This window comes from Entelurus aequoreus, linkage group LG16 (genome assembly GCF_033978785.1).
Source record: "Entelurus aequoreus isolate RoL-2023_Sb linkage group LG16, RoL_Eaeq_v1.1, whole genome shotgun sequence".
Lineage (NCBI taxonomy): Eukaryota > Metazoa > Chordata > Actinopteri > Syngnathiformes > Syngnathidae > Entelurus > Entelurus aequoreus.
This window is the reverse complement of record NC_084746.1, coordinates 36615281-36623958: the sequence shown is the minus strand read 5'-3', so window position 1 is coordinate 36623958 and position 8678 is coordinate 36615281. Positions and strand designations below refer to the sequence as shown.

The 8678-nt window shown below is 39.6% G+C and overlaps 1 protein-coding gene across 2 annotated transcripts in view; it reads left to right on the top strand.

The window, feature by feature from the left end:
• Positions 1-8678, top strand: part of camsap2b (calmodulin regulated spectrin-associated protein family, member 2b) — an 87049-nt gene that overhangs the window by 452 nt on the left and 77919 nt on the right. The gene's annotated exons all lie outside the window — the stretch shown is intronic.

Genomic DNA, 8678 nt, shown 5'->3' with positions numbered 1-8678 from the left:
AAGTCACTCTTTAAGTGCCATTCTACAAGTATCACACGGTTCCTGGATTTCTGGCTGAATTGCGGACCCTTCCTGAAAGGTCATAGGTCAAACCCACTACATTAGCCCCCTGACATGGGATTATTAGTTTACTGATCATGTAGATAATTATTTAGACACACTTTCTTATCTCAGAAGTAGTGCCATAATTTGTCCGTTAACCTGTACAGTCGTCCCTCGTTTATCGCGATTAATTTAGACTTCAAATTTGAACTTTACAGTACAGATAAGAACAAAATTTAATTGCATTAGCTCGTTGTAATGCAGGATAAAAGACCAATAAGATGCAGATTTAAATAAATAGATTACTGTACAGATAAATATATTGCACTTTTGCATATGCCTCCACGTTTATGGATGTATGTTATATTGTCTTTATATTCCAGCGAGTTAATCCATTTTTGGGGGGAATTGAGGGGATTATTATGATGCGTTCAAGAGTCTTATGGCCTGAGGGAAGAAGCTATTACAGAACCTGGAGGTTCTGCTACGGAGGCTGAGGGACCTCTTTCTAGAGTCCAGCAGTGAAAACAGTCCTTGGTGGGGGTGGGAGGAGTCTCTAAAGATTTTTAGGCAGCGGCTATTTGCGATTTCCCGGATAGAAGGAAGAAGAGTCCTGATGATCTTTTCCGCCGTCCTCACCACTCTCTGCAGAGACTTCCAGTCTGAGGCACTGCAGGCTCCAGTCCAGGCAGAGATGCAGTTGGTCAGTAGGCTCTCTATAGAGCCTCTGTAGAATGTGGCGAGAATGGGGGGAGGGAGCTGTGCTCTTTTCATCCGACGCAAAAAATGCATGCGCTGTTGAGCTCTTTTTACAAGAGCTCCGGTGTGTAGGGACCAGGTCATGTTGTCAGTTATCTGCACCCCCAGGAACTTGGTGCTGCTTACCATCTCCACTGCTGTGCCCTTGATAAAGAGTGGAGTGTGGCTGGACTGGTGCCTCCTGAAGTCGACGATGATCTCCTTGGTCTTGTCGACGTTCAGTGGAGCCAATTGGGGCCAAGACAAACGAATTACAGCAAAATAGGATTTTTATTATTATATCGAATACCTTCATAGTTAGAGCATACAAAAACTGTTACTGACCTTCTAAATAAATGTTCTAAAGTGGCCCTTTGATGCAAAACCAACTTTTCTTACCTATTGGTAACTGCTGTTGTGTATCTGACATCTGCATACATTTTTTTAACCAAACCGTGGAGGCATGGGGAAAATATAATTTGCCTTCCTTCATACTTCTGCCAAATGAGCTGTTTGGAATTTGCACAACTTGTGACATCACCGGTTGGGGAAAACGTTACTGCGCGTCTGCCATTGTAGTCCGGCACTGTAGTCAAAAAGCTCTTTATTTTTCTCTATGCTCGTACATGCACATGCATCCTCCGCTTTTGCCATTTCTAATACAAAGTATCATATAGTTCGAATTTAGATCTGTCAGTAGACCCGCTATGGATGTGCTAAGAAATACAACAAAGATGGCGAGGAGAAGACGCAGTCGAAGTGGAGGCACATAAATAAGACCTGCCTGCAAAACGGAAAATTCTGAAGGGATGGTCAGAAAGCAGCTTGAAAACGATCTGTTAAACATAATCAATGGAACATTTTGACCAAAGAACCACTATTTCATGTTATGTAGACCACAAGTAAATTATTTAAATCAGGGGTGCCCATTACGTTGCTCGCGAGCTAGCGGTCGATGGCGAAGGGTGTGTCAGTCCATCGCCAGCCAGGCATTAAAAAAATAGACCTAAAAATTAGCGATCATCATTCTTCACCAAGACGTCACTTTCGTCACTTGATTGACATTCACGGCACCGACCGCACAGTTCCTGTCTTCACAATAAAAGCCCTGCTTTATCCTGCCTGCGCTAACAAAATAAGAGTCTCAGAAATCAGGCGTGCACAAGCTAGCATGCCAAAGAGTTTGCAGTCAATGTATTTCTTGTAAAGTGTATAAAAAGGAGTAGGGAAGCTGGACAAATAAGATGGCAAAAACCAACCACTTTCATGTGGTATTGGACAGAAAAGAGGAAGTTTTTTTCTCCTCCATTTGAATATGTGGACGTTATCATCACTACTGTCTGATTCCAATCAATGCAAGTCATCAGAACCAGGTAATACACCAACTTACATTCTTGTCTTCATGAAAGAAAGGAATACTCTATGTGTTAAACATGCTTGTATTATCATTAAACACATTTAACTTGTTAACAAAAACATGTCTTGCATCAATAAATAAATACAAATTATATATATGAATGAGGTAGATCACTTTGACTCGATCAAATGAAAAGTAGCGCGCCTGCACAAAAAGTGTGGGAACCCCTGATTTAATTGTAGAAAAACATCTTAATATGACCACTTTAAACAGGATTAGAACCCTTTAAACATGAAATAACATCCATAATAGTCACATTTTCATTCAATATAGTAGCCTTGAGTGTGTTCTACTGTAGATTACAGTATTTACTGGTATCCTCCAAGCGTCATTGTTGTGGCCGTCACCACTACAAAACGGCCAATACAAGGAAATCTTCCGTCACATCCTTAGTTATTCCTCTAAGTCAGAACCGGCGTAAAAACACCGCCGTGGGATGGTCTTCAAAAACATGATCAACTTGACCCTCGCAGCTACGGTAGATAGCTTTGATGTAAGCATTCCATGATAGCATTCCATGTTAGCATTGCTTGTCTGCATTGTCATTCCACATCGCTCAAGCCAAAGCTGTGTTACTGATGTTGCCTCAAAAGAAGTTTGGCCTGACAGCCATTGGTAGCTCGTTGATAGCTTAAAGTCCGATGCTACTCCCAGCTGCTGTCGTTCCTTATTGCTTGAGTAAAGACTCACGGATGTTGGGATGTGTTATGGATAAGACAGAAGTTGAAGATGACATACATCAAAAAGTTGGTCGGCTTGAGATTGTCGCGGTGAAGAATTTTTGTTATTTACATAGTAGAGTTCAACCTTAACCTGGAAAAGGAAGTCATGAAAATAAGACAAATTGTTACGGTTGGGTGGTCGCATGGTTATGCGCGGATCGTTTCCCCAAGATGCAGACGGAACTCAGGAGGCAGCGTGGAGGTAGGACAAGGATTTATTATCCATAAATCAGGCAAAATACAAAAGTACAGGAAAGCGTGCCGATAGCACTGGAAGCTAAAGACAAAGCTAGCGGGAAAGCTTAGCATAGAAACAGGAATCAGAAGCTAGGATTTACCAAAGTAATGTTGCATGAAGCAAACAAAACAGCCAGACTGAGTGTGGCGAAAGGCAGGAATAAATAGCTCTCTGATTAGTGCCCGGGAGCAGGTGAGCGTCCCGAACACAAATCAGAGGCAGGTGGAAAATAATCAGCACCCATGGCAACCAAGAAACGCAAACCCAGGGGTGCTGAAACAGAACTAAGGGAGTCTTAAACTAAAACAAAACATGATCCGGGCAACGGATCATCACACAAATACTGCAGTGTGATACATATATAAATAAAACATAATTTAGCTCTTATCTTAGGCCCAAAACATGTAGAACAGGCTATTTGAAAAAGCTTGCCAAAGGGTCTGTCAATATTTGTATATAACCGCTCAATTCAGACATATTTAATGACAAAGTAACACACAATAGCATAAAAACAATGACTGCACAAAATAATGTATTTATTCTAAGTAGTTCAAATAGTGATTAAAAAAACTTTGCACTAGAAAATGCATACTGAAATATAAGATGCAGACGAACAACATTTTCAATACAAAATGTGACATTTTGTTAATGATTTGGCATAACAAGCTTATTCCCTTTGTTTGAGTTTAAATAAGCTATAAAAACACGTCACATAAATCAGTACCTCTCGGCCATTTTTTATTTTGTAAAAGTGGCTGTAAGAAATAAAAAGGTTGTTATTGTTACGTGGCGACAGAGCTAAAACACCCTAACGTTACAGTTTTGTAAGACCGCGTTGAGCTGTGTGAGAAATTTGAAGTCAGCCTGATGTATGTGGCCAGACCTCAAAGTTTAATAACAGCCCCACCATGAATACAATAGCACAGGAATTGCAGTGCATGTTTTGACAAAATGATTCCCTTTTGTGTGCAACGGTGAAGGTCACAAACAAATAGGTGACTGTTTATAATTTTTTAATGGTAGCTTTATTCAACTCCAGGACACAGTTGAAATCAGACGCACCAACAAGTCTCTGATATTTCTATTAACAGTTGACAAAAAATACAAACACACAAAACAAAAATACGAACAAAATACAGACACACTTTTTATATGGGCCATCTTTAACTACAAAACCCAAAAAGCGACATCAGTGTGTAAAGGATATCACCACATGGACTCAGGAACACTTCAGAAAACCAAAGTCAGTAACTACAGTTTGTCGCTACATCTGTAAGTGCAAGTTACAAGTATGTGGGCTCTGTACCGAGGATGTCGTTGTGGCTTGTGCACCCCTTTGAGACACTTGTGATTTAGGGCTATATAAATAAACATTGATTGATTGATTGAAGTTAAAACTCTACTATGCAAAGCCAAAGCCATTTATCAACAACACCCAGAAACCCTTCGCTGGGCCTGAGCTCATCTAAGATGGACTGATGCAAAGTGGAAAAGTGTTTTGTGGTACACATTTCAAATTGTTTTTGTAAACTGTGGACGTTGTGTCCTCCGGACAAAGGAGTAAAACTATCCTGATTGTTACAGGTGCAAAGTTGAAAAGTCAGCATCTGTGATGGTATGGGGGTGTATTAGTGCCCAAGGCATGGGTAACTTACACATCTGTGAAGGCACCATTAATGCTGAAAGGTACATACAGGTTTTGGAGCAACATATGCTGCCATCCAAGCAACATCTTTTTCATGGACGCCTCTGCTTATTTCAGCAAGACAATGCCAAGCCACATTCTGCACGTGTTACAACAACGTGGCTTCGTAGTAAAAGAGTGCAGGTACTAGAATGGCCTGCCTGTAGTCCAGACCTGTCTCCCATTGAGAATGTGTAGCGCATTATGAAGCGTCAAATACCACAACGGAGCCCCCAGACTGTTGAACAACTTAAGTTGTACATCAAGCAAGAATGGTTTACTTGGTGTTGTTCAAAGGAAAGGCCATGTAACACAGTGGTAAAAATGCCCCTGTGCCAACTTTTTTGCAATGTGTTGCTGCCATTAAATTCTAAGTTAATGATTATTTGGCAAAAAAAAAAAGTTTCTCAGTTCAAACATTAAATATCTTGTCTTTGCAGTCCATTCAATTGAATATAAGTTGAAAAGGATTTGCAAATCATTGTATTCTGTTTTTATTTACCATTTACACAACGTGCCAACCTTACTGGTTTTGGGTTTTGTATTAATTTGTTTAATAGACGATCTAAGTTTGTGGGTGGAACGATCACTCCTTTGTATTTTTAATTTTGACAAATATATGTCTGTCTTTGTGTTCCTGTTATATGGGCCATCTTTGACTGTTGGCTTATCCTAAAATAGACCATCTTTGAATTAATGAGTAGCCTTGATTTGAATCAACATAGTGTAGATATTGGATTCTAAAGCAATAGCTGGAAAAATATGTTGATGGCACTCTCGGCTTGTTATAAGAATGATAGGTTTCCATGGTCCTTTAGTGGTTTGTATAAATATTAAGACCAGCCAGGACACTCTTGTGTTGTGTTGCCGTGAGCCAGTGCTAAGGTTGGTAAACATAATGACTGAGACTATATTTCTGGGCACTCTGTTGTTCAAATTACTTTATTTGACTTATTTGGCTAATAAATAAATGAATGGTTTGGGCTTTAAAGTACCGCTGTCAAATTATCATTATTTTTAATCAGGTTAATCACACTTGTTTTCACACCTGATCACGGTTAAGGTAAAGTCAAGTCAAGTCAACTTTATTTATATAGCACGTTTTAAACAACTTTTAAATTGAACCAAAGTGTTAAAAAAGCATAGAGCAAAAAAAACAAAACAAAAAACAAAACAAAAAAACACACAAAAAAACTAAACAAAAAACAAACAGGAGCATGTGCGCTCAAAATAAATTGCGTGATTATTTTGCGTTTATACATGTTTAATGCGATCATTTTTTGTGATTAATCACATAAGTTAAAATGGAATCTTTGACAACCCTATTTTAAACTGAATTGATTTGTTATTCCTTATTTTGCTTTAAAGTCTTGTCAGACAATGTTTTAAACATTGAACACATAGTAGACTTTTAGTAGAACCGTTACTGCACCAGATTTTAGCATTTCAGGCCGTCACTAATCTTGGCAACAAATCTGAGAAGTGTACAATTAAAAGAAAATAAAAAGAAGCTGCACGTGATTGGTTTGGCAGACAGCATGAAAGGATGAGACGTACAAGGTAAATACTGTAAACATGTGAGAACACCAGTTCCTTCTGCCTGGTTTTTCCCCGTCCCTCTAGTGACATACTTTCCGCTCGGAGCGTTGGCAAGAACTGTGGCCCAATTCATAACAGTCACCAAGAGCTTGTGCAGCCTAGTTTAGAAAAAAATATACTGTATGTTTGAACGGGGGAAAGTACGAGTATACAAAACCCTTACTTTTAATTAGTCGGCAATGGCATAACTATTTAACTGATGAATGATTCATTGTGTCTTGAAGCAATCGAGACATAACTGAAGGCACTGCTTCCTTTAAGTAGTTTGCTGTCTAAAGAAAAACTAATATGGGAAATGTAATGCAGATGTTCACTATGTGGCACCTCCTTATTACAACATTGGCATTCAAAGACGAGTTCAGAACAATCAGAGAGATTATTTCGTCCTATTTAAAATGTAACAATGTATTCATTTCCCAATATTTGATCAACTTCATGTACCAGTAGTATAATAATGCCCATTCCTACCAATACCAAGCATAACTTTTTTTACTACATTACCATAATACCTAATTAGATATGCAATTAGTATCAAAATGAGAAGAAAATGGCTGAGTTTTATTTAAGTAAACAAAGTTTAGGTGCACATTTCGAGACTGCATTGACACGTGTACAAATGTAAAAAAGCTACCTGGTTTTGGTGTGGTTTGCTACACGCTCAAGAACCAAAAGCAGTAAAGAACATAAGGCTTTGTTGGGAAACTTTTGTGACATTGTTGTATAACTTAACTCAAATATTCCAATCCAAAATGGTGTCTGCTGGGTTGCATTAGAATACGTAAGTTATTTATATATATATATACACTACCGTTCAAAAGTTTGGGGTCACCCAAACAATTTTGTGGAATAGCCTTCATTTCTAAGAACAAGAATAGACTGTCGAGTTTCAGATGAAAGTTCTGTTTTTCTGGCCATTTTGAGCGTTTAATTGACCCCACAAATGTGATGCTCCAGAAACTCAATCTGCTCAAAGGAAGGTCAGTTTTGTAGCTTCTGTAACGAGCTAAACTGTTTTCTGATGTGTGAACATGATTGCACAAGGGTTTTCTAATCATCAATTAGCCTTCTGAGCCAATGAGCAAACACATTGTACCATTAGAACACTGGAGTGATAGTTTCTGGAAATGGGCCTCTATACACCTATGTAGATATTGCACCAAAAACCAGACATTTGCAGCTAGAATAGTCATTTACCACCTTAGCAATGTATAGAGTGTATTTCTTTAAAGTTAAGACTAGTTTAAAGTTATCTTCATTGAAAACTACAGTGCTTTTCCTTCAAAAATAAGGACATTTCAATGTGACCCCAAACTTTTGAACGGTAGTGTATATCAATTTATATATGGAGAGGTTATCAGTAGACCACGGATCAGCCTCCATGGATGAAGCGCTAGCTGCTCAAAGTCGGGACTCAGGATGGACCACTCCTCTTTGCATCAGTTGGTGACGTCTCCATTCAAGATGATCCTCTGCTGGTCTCCCAATGGACTGGACTTTCACATAAACTCGGGACCCGGGGTGACCACTCCATATGCATCAGTCGGTGAAGTCACTGCGCCGCGCATGTCTACATGCAAGAGGTTCCACTGCTGAGCCCACTATGGACTGGACTCTTACATTATTAACTGTCTCCACTCGGCATCCATTTCACCGGTCACCCGGGGGTGGGGGGGTCCCCACATTTGCGGTCCCTTTCAAGGTTTCTCATTGTTCCCGTTGAGTTGAGTTTTTTCTTGCCCTGATGTGGGATCTGATCGCCGTGGCTTGTGCAGCCTTTTGAGACTCTTTGTCAAGATCCGTGGTCCGGATCATGTTTTGTTTAGTTATGTTCTGTTAGTTTTGGACTTCTTTAGTTCCCGTTTAGGCTTCCTTTTTTGTTTTTGTCACCATGGCGACTTATTGTGTTCACCTGTCTCTGATTAGTGCTCGCCCGCTTACCTGCTTCCCGAGCACTAATCAGAGGCATTATTTAAGTTACCTTTGCCAATCGGTTGGCCTGGCTTCATTGATTATGTCACACTGTTTACTTCTCGTTCATGCCAAGTAAGTTATGTTCATTCCATGCCATAGCTTCTGCTAAGTATTAGCTTCAGTTGTTTTAGGCACGCTTGCCTTTTTGTTGTGTTGTTTGTGTTTTGGTAGTTGGGTGATTTATGGTAATAAATCAAATCCTACCTTTACGCCTTCGTCTGGGCATTGAGAGAACGAACCGCAGCAAGCTGCATTCCCCCATGTGAC